The sequence below is a fragment of the Budorcas taxicolor genome, chromosome 1, assembly GCF_023091745.1.
Source record: "Budorcas taxicolor isolate Tak-1 chromosome 1, Takin1.1, whole genome shotgun sequence".
Classification (NCBI taxonomy): Eukaryota; Metazoa; Chordata; class Mammalia; order Artiodactyla; family Bovidae; genus Budorcas; species Budorcas taxicolor.
Genome location: NC_068910.1, coordinates 38,465,940 through 38,483,119, shown reverse-complemented (window position 1 = coordinate 38,483,119; position 17,180 = coordinate 38,465,940). Strand labels below are relative to the sequence as shown.

Sequence of the window (17,180 nt, the reverse complement as noted above, 5' to 3'; positions counted from 1 at the left end):
CAGAACCCTGTAAAACCTCTTGATGATGACCCTGTGAGACTTCTCACCTGTGCCAACCTCCTGCCTCTTGAATCTGGGCCACCAGTTTCACTTTCCTTTGCCAAGACCCCAGTTTTGCCCTGCCATGATGCTTAAGGGTGGGTATTATTCCCTGCATATCATCCTTCCACAAGTGCCTGCAGATGTGGATAAAAATCCAGAGCAAATAAGCAAATAGTACCACCAACTTGTATTCATTTGGTGTGATTTTCTTTAAGATATTTTGTTGGATGTAAGTAATACAGTTTACCTATTTTATAATCTTGAATTATTATTTACATAAGAAAATCAGTTACCATGGCTAATCTGATTTGTATCTTCACTTTAGAAGAGGAGTTTTGCTCTGCTAGCTCACGAAGCAAGTCTATGCCATCGAGAAATAAACATAAATTTTTTTGTTTTATTGCTTTATTTTATTGTGATGATTATAAGGCTTATAATTTTAAGATTTTAAATAAATTATCTGTATGAATAGCATTACAATAAAGTTCACTTCTACTGTCATGTAGTTTTGACCTAAGTAAGTAAGTGTTTGCTGCTCAGTTGTGCCCAACTCTTTGCAACTACAGCCCACCAGGCTCCTCTGTCCATGAGATTTTCCAGGAAAGGATACTAGAAAATATTCAGACTCGCCATTTCCTTCTCCAGGGGATGTTCCCAACCCAGGGATCAAACCCGGGTCTCCTGCACTGCAGGCAGATTCTTTACCAACTGAGCTACAAGGGAAGCCCTAGTTTTGACATAGATCATGTCATTTTAATGCTAATAATAATAATTTAAAAGCCCTAAATTATCTGTAGATTACTTATAATACCTGATGCCATGTAAATGCTATGTCAGTACTTGCCATTGTCTGGCAAATTTAAGTTCTGCTTTTTGGAAATTGCTGGAATTTTTTTCAACTATCTTTGATCTGTGGTTGGTTAAATCTTTGGATGTGGAACCTATGGATATGGAGGTGTGACTATTAGTGATGGGAGGACAAGGAAGGTTTCAGCACAAATGAAAGTGTGTAGGTTGTGTGAGCTTAATGTCCCAGTGCTATAGCAGCTCCTTCCTCTTTCATCCAGGAAAGCATTTCAGGATGGATATGAGTGAGAGTGGGGTTATTATAGGGAAATCCACAAAGTAGTTGATCATGTACTAATTTTATACTGGTTCTTTAACTTTTATTAGAATCTAGTTGCTTTTGACATCTCACTGTTGATCAACATGCTAGTGTATCTTAATACTGAGGATAAGACCTCCATTCTAGCTGTTGATGTCTAAACTTACGGTGTTTGCCAGAATTTTCCAGTTTTTCCAGACTTTGGCCCTTGTCTCTTTTAATCCTTTTTTTTTCATTAATCAAAACATGTTGGTATATTGTATTGGAAAAGCATAAGAAAAATGAGACCCAAAATTCATTACATTCTATTGATTTCTCCCACACATTATTAGGTTAAGGTTTAGGTTAAGTTTTATCAGAAATCTCTTGTTTTTGGTCATCAATATTGCCTTGTTGTAATAGGGTCAAGGAAATACAATGGTCTTTTGAAGTTAGAATGTTAACAGAAAGTTTTCAGGTGTGGGAGTACCTCTGTGTGTATAAAAAAGCCTATATGTAAAAGATACAGTGACCTGGCATCTTGATACATTGTGGGCAGAATAATCTTTCTAAATACAAAAGGGATCTTGTCACTTCTCTGCTCATTAGCTTTCAGTGGCTGTCATTGCTCACAGAACAAAGACAGAACCACTTAACATAGTCTGCTTTTTTACTCTCATCTTGCCCTTCCTTCATTTCTTTATGTCTGTGCTCTGGACACGCTGTCCTTTTTTCAGGTCTTGAATGTCAGTGTCCTGTACCATAGGACCTTTCCTAATGCTGATCCCTCTACTTGATCCATTTACTTTCCTCTCCCTTGCTACTCATCTCTCAGTTATCAGCTCAGGAAAGACTTCACCAAGCTAATAGGTCCAGATCATCCCCTTCAACTAAATATTCTTAGTTTTTATTATCATCCCAAATTTCCTTTTATATTTATACGATTCTGTGATTGATATTTGCTTTCCCCCTCTTGGTGGGAACTCCAATGGCTTTGTCTGCTTTTTTTTCATTGCTGTTGTTTCCAGTGCCTGGCACATAATCTGCTCTGAATGAATAAACGAGTGAGTAGATAAAACAACACGACACAAAAATGGCTGGCGATGCATTTGAGAGCTTGTTTGATTCCAGCTGGGAAGCACAGCTGCAGGTGAACTTCAGCCAAAGAGTGGCCCTTGTCTACCTGAGAAGGTCATCTGCCTTTTGGATTGGGCCTCAGGAGTGCTGCATGTGGAGCTGTCAGGGAGGAAGAGGTTGCTTGCCTTGGCATCCAGTTGTCTGTCACTTGTCCTTTCAACCAAGAATGCAATTTTTGATCTGAATTGTTACTGGAGGCCAAACAATCTGTTGTTGATAGGTTGAGAATTATTTTATTATAAAATACATCCATTTGGTTAATATGTTTTAGCTCTCATTTATATGAACTCATTCAGTCCTCATGACCGTGGTGTGATAGAGACACAGCTGGTATCATTAACATATGAAATGACTGTTTCATATTGGTTGTATTACTTTACCCAAATCATGCCCTAGATAAGTAGTTGAGCTGGACCTTAAATTTGGACCTTCAGATTTCAATCCAGAACCTGTCCTACCAAGCTGCTCCCTCTTTAATTGGGCATATTACTTTGGAACAAGAGGTCAGTGAAATTTCATTTGAGAGCCTTTTGCCCCACAGTGAAGGAAAATGACAGATATCAGGATAGGCTGGTTGTAGCTTATATCACAGGGTTTCAGAAGTTGAAGACCCTTTGCTCTCTTTTGAGATACCATATTACACAGAGATATTTGAAGAGACTTCTCTGGTTGCTGACAATAATCTTGTCATTTATCCTTCCTAACCCCCAAATCTCTCTTCTAATTATCTCAGCTCTCTTCCTAATAAACCAAACTCTCCTAATTACTTTCCACTGATTTCTGCTCTGGAGTTTTATGTGTGTTTTGGGTGCTTAAATCTATTTTGTGATAACAGTGGGAAAACGCATCTTATCTTTATTTTAGTCCCAGTGTCATTTGTCACTGTAAATCTTATTTTGAGTGCTTTTATGAAATTTTAAATCCTTTCTGATTATAAAACTAGTATACATCATATAAAAATAAACACAAATAACCTACATTCCATTTTTGAATTGATAACATATTTGTATATCCTACCAGGAAATTTAAAAAAATTGTTTTAAAATGTTATTTTTAATAGCTTTATAGAATTTCATCATCTGAATATAATATACTATATCTAATCATCTTTGTGATTTTTTTGATACTTACGTTGTTTCCAATTTCTCATAATCATAAATAAACATTCAGAGTGTTGAATAAATATCTGTGTCCAAACCTATGTTTATTTTTTTAGGATAATTGCTTAGAAGTTGAATCATCAGGTTCACCATCCTTCTAAAACATGCAGTTGGAAACAAAAATAAAATAGTAACAATGGTTTCAAAATAAAAATGAAAAGCTTTCTTTTTAAACTTGGTAAAAATTAACTCAAAATTAGTTGTGGACCTACATGTAAAATGTAAAACCATAAAACTTCTGGACGATAACATAAGAGAAAATCTAGATTACCATAGGTTTGGCAGTGACTCTTAAAATACAACACCAGAAGCACAATTCATTAGAGAAATAATAATCTGAATACTTTAAACTTATAAACTTTTGCTCTGTAAAAGACACTGTCAAGAGAATGAACTAAGCCACAGACTGGGAAAAAAATATTTGCAAAGAAGATCTCTGACAAAGGACTGTTATACAAAATATACAAAGAACTCTTGAAACTCAATAGTAAGAAAGTGAACAGTCTGAAAAATGAACAAAAGATTTGTACAGACACCTCACCAAATAAAGTACATAGTTGACAAGTAAACATGTGAAAAGATGCTCGACATCTTAAGTCATTAGGGAATTGTAAATTAAAAGTGAACTACCACTACATGCCTATTAGGATGGCAAAAATCTAAAACATTGACAACATTGAATGCTGCTGAGGATTTGAGGCAACATCCACTTTTGAAGACACTTTGGTGTTTTCTTTCAAAACTAACATACTCTTACAAGACCCAACAATTGTATTTCTTGGTATTTACACAAAGGAGTTGAAAATATACATCCACACAAAAATCTCCATATTGCTATTTATAGTAGTTTTATTAATAACTTCCAAAACTTGAAAAACAAGAATATTGGAGTGGATTGTCATTTCCTTCTCCAGGGAATTTTCCTGACCCAGGCATCAAACCTGTGACTCCTGTATTGGAAGGCAGACTCTTTAATACTGAGCCATCTGGGAAGCCTTCAATGGAATATTATTCAGCACTAAAAATAAATTGACTATTAAGCTATGAAAAAACATGGAGAAGTCTTGAATGCTTTTTATTGAGTGAAAGAAACCAATCTGAAAAGGCTACATACTATAAAGTTCCAAATATATGATATCTTGGAAAGGGTAATACTATGGACAGAGTGAAAAGATCAGTGTTTACCAGGGCCTGGGAGAAGAAGGAGGGATTAATAGGTGGAGCACAGAGGATTTTTAGGGCAGTGAAACTATTCTATATGAAATTGTAGTGATGGATACATGTCATTATCCATTTGTCCAAACTCATAGGATGTAGAATGCCAAGAGTGAACCTTAATGTAACCCATGTACTTTGGATGGTAAGGATGTTTGAATGTTGGTTCATTCATTGTTACAAATGTACCACTCTGGTGCAGGAATGCTGTATGTGTGGGGGGTGGAGGCAAGGGGTTATGGGAACTCTGAATTTTCCACTCAGTTTTGCTGTGTACCTAAAACTGCTCTAAACATAGATTCTATGTGAGAAAAAGCTCCTTCCCCTTTCCCCCTTCTCACAGGCTCACTTCAGGGAAAAAAAAATCCACCTTTGGCCATTCCTCATCTGTTAGTTGTAAGATGCTTACATTTTTAGTCTTCAGTTTCTCAGGGTGGGAAATTTCTGTTGATACGTACTGATGTTGTAGTAACAAAGATGAGGAATTCAGTTCACATATTGTCCTCTGCCAATTTTTGTGGGTTTATGGTTTTCCTATTAGTTTCCTTTGTGACTTTTAAACTAAATTGTGGTACCTTAATTTTAATATATTGTACCTCTTGGGATAGTGGTGTATTTGTTTTTCCTCCTCAGTACTTCCCCATTATCGTGAGAACATCCCCATTGTCGTGAAAACCTCCCCAGAGATGGCTTGGCATGGTGGTGGCGGAGGGATGCAATAATTCAGGGCAGCGCTGCATGGAAAGAAGGAAGGGTGATGGCACTCTTATCCTCTGGTAATGTCCATTCAAAAATCAGGAGGTATAAGTAGTACCTGCCTTGCTTCTTGTCCCAGCCTTCCACTGCCATGAGAAGCATGAGGCTCTGTAAGAATTTCCCAAAGAAGAGCCTGGAATGCCTCCATGTAAGTATTGATACGTAGTGGTAATATTAGTACTTTAAATTTTGTGGTGTACCTTTTAAATACAGAATATCATAAAACATTTTTCCTAAGTGTAATTTTTATTGCTGTTTAGTTTCTATAGGTTTATATAATAGTTTATTTAGTCATTTGCTGACTGATTATCACTAAGGTCTTTCTTCTGGGTCCTATTTTCTTCTTTCTTAGTGTTTTCTGCCTAGTTGGTCTTACCTTTGGTATGATGTTGACTCCCAAATCTTATCTCTAGTCTAGTTTATTATCACACAGGTGCCTCAAATTTATGAAATTCAAAACTGTACTTATCATTTCTTTTTAGAACTTTTAAAATCTTCCACATTATAGTGAATGGCACCACCATCAACTAATTGCTAAGACAAGAAAAGTAAAGTGCCAACCTTGACTCTTCCATCTCCCTGAATCCCCCCACATCTAGTTGGTCATCAAATCCTATAGCTGGTCCTTGGTACATTTTTTTTTTTAAATTGCTTCATTCACTTTTTTCTAGCTCTATCATTGTTATCCTTCCTTGCCCAGGTCACCATTGTTTCTCAACTGGACTATTGCAGCTGCCTTCTGTTTGGTTTCTTTGCCTTCAGCATTACTCTTAAAATTTATTCACTGTGCTGTAGCCAGAGTGACCTTTTTAAAATATCAGTTCAATCAGTGTTACTCTCCTTAAACCATATATGTGTATCTGTGTATGTGTGTATCTGTCTATCATATATGTGTATACTCAGTTGCTTAGTCAACCCCATGAACTGTAGCCCATCAGGCTCCTCTGTCCATGGAATTTTCCAGGCAAGAATACTGGAGTGGGTTGTCATTTCCTTCTCCAGGGGATCTTCCCGACCCAGGAATTGAACCTGCATCTCCATTGCAAGTGGATTCTTTATCACTGAGCCACCAGGGAAGCCTCATATGAATATATACCAGCATTCATGTCCATGTTGTTGAGTGAGTACTTGAATGAGCATAAGAAATGGGAAGATTCCATTCAGCATCTATGTAGGGCTTTGGTGTTACAAAGTCTGTAGGAGGAAAAGAAATGCAAACAGGATCATAGAAGAAAACATTTTATAACTGAAAGTAAAGTTTTCAATTGCTGCTTCTATTTGAAGTGAAATGCTATGCAGTAATAACATTCACCTTGAAACGCTGGGCTGGAAGAAGCACAAGCTGGAATCAAGATTTGCCGGGAGAAATATCAATAACCTGATATGCAGATGACACCACCCTTATGACAGAAAGTGAAGAGGAACTAAAAAGCCTCTTGATGAAAGTGAAGGAGAAGAGTGAAAAAGTTGGCTTAAAGCTCAACATTCAGAAAACTAAGATCATGGCATCTGGTCCCATCACTTCATGGGAACTAGATGGGGAAACAGTGGCAGACTTTATTTTGGGGGGCTCCAAAATCACTGCAGATAGTGATTGCAGGCATGAAATTAAAAGACGCTTGTTCCTTGGAAGGAAAGTTATGACCAACCTAAATAGCATATTGAAAAGCAGAGACATTACTTTGTCAACAAAGGTCTGTCTAGTCAAGGCTATGATTTTTCCAGTAGTCATGTATGGATGTGAGAGTCGGACTGTGAAGAAAACTGAGTGCCGAAGAATTGATGCTTTTGAACTGTGGCGTTGGAGAAGACTCTTGAGAGTCCCTTGGACTGCAAGGAGGTCCAATCTGTCCATCCTAAAGGAGATCAGTCCTGAAGTGTTCATTGGAAGGACTGATGTTGAAGCTGAAACTCCAATACTTTGGCCACCTCATGCGAAGAGTTGACTCATTAGAAAAGACCCTGATGCTAGGAGGGATTGGGGGCAGGAGGAGACGGGGACGACCGAGGATGAGATGGCTGGATGGCATCACTGACTCGATGGACATGAGTTTGAGTGAACTCTGGGAGTTGATGGTAGACAGGGAGGCCTGGCGTGCTGCGATTCATGGGGTCGCAAAGAGTCGGACACGACTGAGTGACTGAACTGAACTGAATGTTGATAAACTGATTAGTTTCTGTGAATCTTAATTCGTAAAATAGAAATATTTATGAAAATAGTTCAAATAGTCTAACCCCTAATTTTGAAAGTAAGAAAACAGGATCAGAAAAGTGAAGTGATTAGTTTTAGAAACAGAATTAGAACCCAATTCCAACTCTCTTGGCTCTCAGGTGCCATGCATGATTTTAAACATCCATAAACACAGGGAGAGCTGGCCTTCAGAGATGATGGCCTTTGGTCCCAAGAGGAGCCTGCAATTCGTCACCAGCCTTCCCAGTTTGTAGCATCCATGGGAATCCAAAAGAGTAAGGAGCTGAACAGAACCTGCTGTTTGAATGGGGGAACCTGCATGCTGGGGTCCTTTTGTGCCTGCCCTCCCTCTTTCTATGGACGCAACTGTGAGCATGACTCTCGCAAAGAGAACTGTGGGTCTGTGCCCCATGACACCTGGCTGCCCAGGAAGTGTTCCATGTGTAAATGCTGGCATGGCCAGCTTCGCTGCTTTCCTCAGTCATTCCTACCTGGTTGTGATGGCCATGTGATGGATGAGCAGCTCACAGCTTCCAGGACTCCAGAATTAACACTGTCTGCATGTGCTCTTATGCTACCTGGCATCTGCCTTGCTATACAAAGTTATTATTAACCCACATTTCTTTTCAACATTTGTCATGCAGATTTCATGACCTGTAAAGGCTGTCTCTCTAATGTCTCAACTGAGAGATGATAATTTGTTAGCTGCCTTGAAATAGTGAATAGATTTCCCTGTGGTCCCTAAAAAGATTTCCTTGAAGTGCCAATTACTTTCCTCTGCCCTGCTCTCTCCAAAAAACTAGTTAAAGGAAAAAAAGAGTAAGCCATCTCTTGTGCCCAACTCCTGTGTTTCTGATACATGTAACTACCAAGGGCTTACAAATAATTTCCTTTAAACAGTTGAATTCTATATTCAGATTATTAAAGGTTACTCTCAGTGTGGAACTGAGCATAAAGCTTTGAATGGAGTTGATTGACATCAGTTAAGATAGTATCTTGGAAACGAAGGACCTGTAAGGGGAGCAGAGGAGAAGGAAGGGGCCAGATATCCACGGTGAGAGACACGGTGCTAGAGTGATGGAGGTGTGCATATATCCTGGGTGACTAGGTAGAAAAGTGGGAGCAAATGGGAGAGATTTGAGAAAATAAAATGAATGTCTTGGTAGATCTGGTGGCTACAGAGAAGCAAGTTAAAAGGCTAAGCTGAAGGGCAAGTTTCTGTCATCTATAGGAAGCTATATGAGACAAGGGCACCTGTTTTCTGAAGGATTTGTAAAAAGAATAAAAGTGAAAGTGAAGTTGCTCAGTCATGTCCGACTTTTTGCGACCCCAATGGACTGTAGCCTACCAGGCTCCTCCCTCCATGGGATTCTGCAGGCAAGAGTACTGGAGTGGGTTGCCATTTCCTTCTCCAGGGGATCTTCCCGACCCAGGGATCGAACCCGGGTCTCCCGCATTCCAGGCAGACGCTTTAACCTCTGAGCCACTAGGGAAGCCCAGGGGAAAAGAATAAAGTCTCCTTAAAAAAAAACTATCTAAATTCCCCTGAGATATAAAGATTGCTTAATACATTATGATTTCTCTATACTATGCAATTATTTCAATGGTGGTAAAAGAAAATGTTCACAGTATGTTTAGTTGTAAGCCAGTGATAAAACCATATATTGTAAAGCCAGTTTTAAAAATATGTATCTGTTCTGTCTAGTAAAAGTGGGAAGTACATTGAAAAAAAAAATAAAAAAAAAAATAAACATCCATAAAATGGTTAGCATTGTGCTTCCTGTAAAGAATTGTTCAAGTTTCCAATTTGGGCACTATAGGAAAATGGGCATACTTTTTTCAGGCTAGGTGGGGACCACTTTAGTGCCTATAACATACTGATGAACAACAAAATGTTAATGCCTAGTTAGGCAGGCATGACATAGTTCCTGGGAAAATCTGAATCTGGTGAATGTTGCGACACCTCTGCATATAATGAAATTTTTATTAGTACGTCATTGGAAGCACAGTTGCTTTTGTTTGGGGGAAGGAAAGAGCAGTATACAGATTTCCTTCTGTATCCTTCTTTCTGAGGCTCATTTAATACTAACTTCAGTTTTATAGCTGATGTCCTCACCTAGCTCCTACAGGTTCAGGGACTCCCTCTAGAAACTTCTGTAACAGCATTCCATGTCTGCTCATCTGTGCCCTAGTAGTTTCTCCTGACTCAAACTTTTTGAAAATGCAGTGTGATATTTTAAGGCCTTACTCAATTGCATACTTTATATTAAATAATTCAAATTGTTGTGTGTTCTGTTAGAACAGGGTAGCCTCTTTGGATATTCAAAAATACACCAAATTAAATTGGTACTTTTTTCTAGTTTAGTAATTGCTGACTGAAAACACATAGGCTGATTACTTCCTCAGGGATCAGGAAGAAGAGCTTGTAATCATTTTATATTAAAAAATGAAAATTGGTTATAAAAAACAAGAAAATTGCCCATTGTAGGGAATAACTCCTTACAAGTTTTATTATTATAACTTACACCTCATTGTTCTGTGAAGTGGGAGGATTTGAAGCAGAGGGTTTTTGAAGCACACCAACTCACACTGCTGTGATAGGTCATAATGACATCCCTCATGGTGCCATCTGCAGATCTCAGAGTAAACGCTGGCTGAGTTCCCACAGAAGGTGTAGTGTTTGCTCAATGATCTACAAAGGGCAGGCTGCTGCCAAATAGCCGTTTGTGCCTGGATCTAAGGATGCATATTTCCTAAACCCAGGTCATTTGTTTCGAATTCACAGTTGAAAACCTGGCTCAGCATAGGGTACAGATATTGGCCTTACTTTAATCCATAGGCTTTTGTTAACTACAGCCACACATACAAAGTACCTGAATTTGAATGTTAGGGACTCCTAGTGAGACTTGCATTTTTTATCCTCCTTTAGATGAGGAGTGAAGTAAGGGCAATAACCCACTGAACCTGTGGGGTTTGGTCCAGCAACCAGGTGCTTGGACATTCTTGTTTTGAGTACAGATATAATAACCACGTTGGAATCACTTTCTTAGTGCACAACAGGTTGGGTATCTGAGGTAGTGAGAGTGGACCCGAGATTGTACTTTCTGGCTGATGAGATCTTTTATGACCTGAGATGGTCTTTATAAGATCATATGATCTTGAAGTCTTTCTTAAATGATAGACAAAGACACATACATGTTGTTGTTGATAGCTTTCTTTCTCCTTTTTTCTTTTGGCCGCAAGCAAGCATAAATCTTTCCTTTAGAATAGTACCCTGATTTCTGTTGAGAGAACTGTCCTCTATTATTTCATGTGATGTTGTTGGGATGGTAAATTTTCAGGTGCCTCTCTGCCTCCATGGAATCTGAAAAAGAGAGCCTTCTGCCCTCTCCTCCTCCTGGGGGCTGACAAGCAACCTGGCCCTGGCAGTCAGATTCTTTCTCTCTCTTGAGTGAGTGATTTAAGGACACAAAGTACAGTTGGACATCATTCATCATGGGGAGCAGCTGCAGTGGCATCCTGCTCCGGCTGCAACAATGAGCTTGTTGTGTTTCCTGCTTCTTGGCTCCTGGGATTCCCTTGCTTACTGCATGGAGCTAAACCTGCTCCTCCAGACTCCCCTTGGTTCTGTGACACTGTCTGCCCACAATATGCTGGCTTTTGATTAAATTAGTCAATGTCCATTATGTTGTTTACAGTTCAGAACACTGATGCATGTGTCTGAGTCTGGTGGTGTAACATGAACTCCACTTCCATTTATCGATGAGGTACTAGGAGGAATTTACACTGAACATTTGCTAATTTTAGTTACTATCCTAATCATTCCCAATAAATTAATTCTCTCCAACAGCACCTATACTCTTTGGCACTCAACAGATTAAGAAATTCCTTTCTTCCCTAAGCTTAATAAAACATGGAATGAAGTCCTCTATGATGAGATCACTCTGAATGTCAATAATATCTTATGACTGTGGCATAAAGAAAGGTAGGGTTTTATATGCTAGATCCCTGTGAGCACGCATATATCTACCTCCTACTGCCAGGATTCTCCTTTTCCCAGAGAGGAATGCAGTGTTGACCTTCTCCTCCAATAAATGGAGTGATTTTCTAATGCTAAGAAGCATATGTTATCAAGATATAAAAACCTATGGCTGATTCATGTTGATGTTTGGTAGAAACCTACGTAATACTGTAAAGTAATTACCCTTCAGTTATAAATAAATAAATTAAAAACAAGATAAACAGAAAAAAGAATTATATGTTATCAAGATACAGTATTTTCTTAAGGAAAGGCTTTTACATCTCCCCTTGCTTGCTCAAGAGGTTCTCTCTTTCCCAGAACATATTAATCCCTTAAACTGGAGAGAGAGAGAGAAAAAAACAAAAACAAAACGGAGATGCATCCTTCTTTGCATGTAAAGTAAAGGGCATATCAGTGGAGCTACCACGATGGCAAATACCTCTGTGACCTGCTCCTCAAAATCATCAGTTCAGGTTTCATTTCTTGTGGACTAAGTTGTTAACTGGTTTGGATAAAAGTTAGTGACCTGATGAGAGGTTGACATAAAATAGCAGGCTTTCCATTTGAAGAGCAGTGTTATTTGAGACAAGTCTCTGTATTATTTTCCATGGGGGATGGTAGCCTTTCTAGGGTTATTGTATTTGAAAGCAAAAGTGGGCCTAAAAAACCATCCGCGTACAACTATCTCATTTCATCAGCTAGAAAATTAAAGTCTATAAAGGTTATGTGATCTCGCTCATACTGTAGAGTTGGTTACATCACCCTCCTGCTTCTCAGTGTCTTGTAATAAACTCATTCTCACCTCTCAAAACTGGATGGTGTCCAGTTTTTAACAGGCCAGTTCTCTAGTTGCTTCCAGGGTAGATTTTGTGTTCTGTTATCCTCTTGAATGCTGAATTGCTTAGGGATATCTATTAGCTGGCTTGGCACCCAGATATTGAAATGAGTGGGTCTTTTTTTGGATAATATTCTTTCCCTTCTAGAAATTATTTGTGGACGTAGGTCTATTAAACACTATAATTCAAATATGCTTCCTCTTACCCCACAGACTCTTTCTGAAGTTTTGGTAAGTTAGCTTTTGGATACCCAAGTGTGATACAGTAAGGAATAGATATTTGGTCTTTGTTCCAGGTTCCTGGCACATAGCTCCTAAAACCCTTGTTATCTGAGGAGTGATCAGAATGTCTTTTGTATCCTTACAAAATAACTGATGGCTGGGGACTCCCAGCAGCTTCAGAATGGGTATTGGTCACCAGAAAGACCAACGTATAATTAGAACATTGACACTTTCATTCCAAACCTTAACCTTCATTGAAGGGAGAGGGGCTAGAGATTGAGTCAGTCACTAATGGTTGCCAATGGCCAGTGATTTAATCAACCATGCTTATGAAATGAAACTTATAGAAGCCCCTAAACAACAGGATTTGAGAGCTTCTGGGGTGGTGAACACATTGAGGTACTGGGAGGGTGGTGCCTGGGAGCTCTGCATGTACCTGTCCCTATGCATCTCTTCCATCTGACTGTCAGCATTGTATCCTTTATTGTAAACTAGTAAATGTAAGTTGCTGGGAAAAATACCAGCAACCTCAGATATGTAGATGATACCACCCTAATGGCAGAAAGTGAAGAGGAACTAAAAAGCCTCTTGATGAAGATGAAGGAGGAGAATGAAAAGGCTGGCTTAAATCTCAACATTCAAAAAACTAAGATCATGGCATCTGGTCCCGTTACTTCAGGGCAAATAGATGAGGAAACAATGGAAACAGTGGCAGATTTTATTTTCTTGGGCTCCAAAATCACTGCAGATGGTGACTGCGGCCATGAAATTAAAAGACACTTGCTCCTTGGAGGAAAAGCTATGACAAACCTAGACAGCATATTAGAAAGCAGAGAAATCACTTTGCTGACAAAGGTCTGTCTAGGCAAAGTTCTGGGTTTTCCTATAGTCATGTATGGATGTGAGCGTTAGACCATAAACAAGGCTGAGTGCTGAAGAATTGATGCTTTCAAATAATGGTGCTGGAGAAGACTCTTGAGAGTTCCTTGGACAGCAAGGAGATCAAACCAGTCAATCCTAAAGGAAATCAGCCCTGAATATACATTGGAAGGACTGATGGTGAAGCTCCAATAGTTTGGCCACCTGATACGAAGAGCTGACTCATTTGAAAAGACCCTGAAGCTGGTAAAGATTGAGGTCAGGAGGAGAAGGGGACGACAGAGGATGAGATTATTGGACGGCATCATCGACTCAATGTACATGAGTTTGAGTAAACTCTGGGAGATAGTGAAGGACAGGGAAGCCTGGCATTCTGTAGTCCATGGGGTTGCAAAGACTCAGACATGACTTAATGACATAACAACAACAACAAATGTAAGTGGGGTGTTTTTCTGAGTTCTATGAGCTCCTCTAGCAAATTACCTAACCTGAAAAGGTGATTTGTAGGAACCCTCAACTTTGCAGCCCAAGGAAGAGCATTGTGGGTACCCAGAGCACCTAGTCCTTGCAATTGCATCTGAAGTGGGAGTAGACTTATGGGACCGTGCCCTTAGACCTGTGGAGTCTGTGCTGATTCCATGTATTAATGTCAGAATTGAACTGTATTGCAGGACACCCAGTTGATTTCCAGAGAGTCAGAGAATTGGTTAATGTGAAGGGAAAAACCCATGCATTTGGTGTCAGAAGTGTTGTGAGTAGAAACAGCATCAGGTCCCATTTGTAATACTCTATAGATATTTTCTATCTAAAATTTTTCTATCTATGGGAAATACATGTAAAAGAAAGATTCTTTTAATCTTGTTAATAATATTTAGATTATCTATTTGAAAACTGTGATTTTTATACTTATATTTTCTTGGAGCAGATAATATGTAATAATATGACAAGTAATAGCTGGAATTTATTAAGTGTTTGCTATGTGCCAGGCACATTGCTAAATGCTCTGTATGAGGTTTTTCATATAATCCTCACAGCAACTCTATATAAAAGGTATCAATAATTTTACAGATGAAAAAAGTAAGGCTCAGAGAAGTTAGTAATTTGCCTCATATTAATTACTCAGTCAAAAAGGAGTGGAGCTGAAACTCTTAAGGAGAAATAGCATGTTTAAAAGAAGCTGTCATGTTTTCTCATTTTTACTTTTGAGGAGGTAGACATTTAAAAGATGTGGATTATCAAAAGCTCACCAGAGGATTTTAAAGGAATAAAATGTATGCAGCAGCCAGATGCTAGATTATTAGAGAGGAAGATTGGTGGGGTGGGCAGTATATCCGTGTGACCACTAGGGAAGAATTCAAGAAGGAACAGGGCTTCCTAAGTTTAGAACAGCCAGGGAGAAATTGACCACACAGAGTATATTTATTTGTTCGGCATTTTACTTATTGCTTTGTATGTCCTTTACTTGTTTTATTTCATTTGTAGCTTGTGTACCTAGAGGCTAATTGTTGTCTTGATCTAAATTGCTTTGTACACCAACCAGCACAGTTTCTTGATGATGAACGTCACACAACACAATGGGTATGGGTATACTTAAAACATCTGGGTTTGAGTCTTACTTCCTGCTTTTACCACCTGGGCATCCTTTGTCATAAAAATTTACCATTTAGAGCCTCAGTTTTCCTCTTTATAATTTGGGGAAAGTTGTAGCATCTACTTTGTAAGCTTATGAGACAAAGGATGTAGGGGCTCCTCCAGGTACCTGATGTGTATTAATGTCTATAAAAAGCATTTAATGCTATGGCTGCTCCTACTGATACTTCTGTAATTAACTAAAGTGGTCCATTGAAAATAATTGATATGTCAGGGTTTAAGAATTTATAGTGTTTCTTAGGATTTGTGACCTTGGAAAGCTGGAGGAAAGAATATTGAATTTCCTTTACTTAGAGGGAGCAGGTGTTTGAACATAGTAACCACATTGTCTGCCGTTCTTAAATTTCCCTTACATCTGATCTAGAGAAGCAATGAAGCAAAGCTGCATAAAGGTGAGGGCAGATTAGAGAATATGGCCATCACTAGTACCTAGAATTGGATATTGGCTCTAATTGGCCCCATAGGGGCCACTTTCCCTAAATGTATTGAAACAGCCATGAGTATTCTGTCCCCTGTCATCTGCCACCAGAGGGTGTGTAATTCATTCTAGCAGAAAATGAGAAAAATTTGGACCCAGAATCAGCTAAATGGAGTTGGAAAGTGTATATTGAAAGAGTCAAGAAGACAAGATAGAGTGGCTTGGTATGGGGTAGCTATATTTCAAGTTAGAGAAGATTTTTAGGAAAATTCAAAGTAGTGAAAGTGTTAGTCACTCAACCATATCCAACTCTTTGCAACATCATGGACTGTAGCCTGACAGGCTTCTCTGGAATTCTCCAGGCAAGGAACTGGAGTAGGTAGCCATTCTCTTCTCCAGGGGTTCTTCTTGACCCAGGCATCGAACTCAAGTCTCCTGCATTGGAGGCAGATTCTTTACTGTATGAAACACCAGCAAAGTCCAAGGAAAATTAACATGGGCTAAAGTAACCTGAGTTTAAATCATGCCATCAAATGTAGATTTATGGTGATGCATAATATGCAAAAAATGAGTTACCAAGTGTACCATATACCCTACATAATCTGACCCCATTCTCATCCCCCACAACACTGATCCCACACAAACCCTGCTTTTAGTTTATTCAAAAAACTCTTTCCCACCTTAGGTTCTTTGCATATATTGTTCTCTGTGCTTTGAACCTTAACCTCCAACTCTTCCCTTGGCTACTCCTCTTCCTCATTCTTTAGGGCTCAGCTCAAATATTAGTTCAAAGAAGTGTGTGTGTGTGTGTATGTGTGTTTAGTCTGTCCAACTCTTTATGACCCCATGATCTGTAGCCCACCAGGCTTCTCTGTCCATGGGATTTCCCAGGCAAGAATACTGGAATCAGTTGCCATTTCCTTCTCCAGGGGATCTTCCTGATCCAGGGATCAAACCCATGTCTCCTGTGTCTCCTGCATTGGCAGGCAGATTCTTATCACTGAGCTACCTGGGAAGCCCAAAGACATTGATCTCAAATATAATTTAGGTTTCTATTCTTTTTTTTTTTTACATGTTTTTTTTTATAGTTTTTTATTTTTTTAATTTTAAAATCTTTAATTCTTACATGTGTTCCCAAACATGAACCCCCCTCCCACCTCCCTCCCCATAACATCTCTGTGGGTCATCCCCATGCACCAGCCCCAAGCATGCTGTATCCGGCGTCAGACATAGACTAGCGATTCAATTCTTACATGATAGTATACATGATAGAATGCCATTTTCCCATATCATCCCACCCTCTCCTTCTCCCTCTGAGTCCAAAAGTCCATTATACCCAGCTGCGTCTTTTTTGCTGTCTTGCATACAGGGTCGTCATTGCCATCTTTCTAAATTCCATATATATGTGTTAGTATACTGTATTGGTGTTTTTCTTTCTGGCTTACTTCACTCTGTATAATCGGCTCCAGTTTCATCCATCTCATCAGAACTGATTCAAATGAATTCTTTTTAACGGCTGAGTAATACTCCATTGTGTATATGTACCACTGCTTTCTTATCCATTCATCTG

At 39.0% G+C, this 17,180-nt stretch overlaps 1 pseudogene; it reads left to right on the top strand.

Moving 5' to 3' along the window:
- Nucleotides 1-2,219: 2,219 nt before the first annotated feature.
- On the top strand, nucleotides 2,220-8,198 carry LOC128051751 (putative teratocarcinoma-derived growth factor 3; annotated as a pseudogene).
- The last annotated feature ends 8,982 nt before the right edge of the window (nucleotides 8,199-17,180 follow it).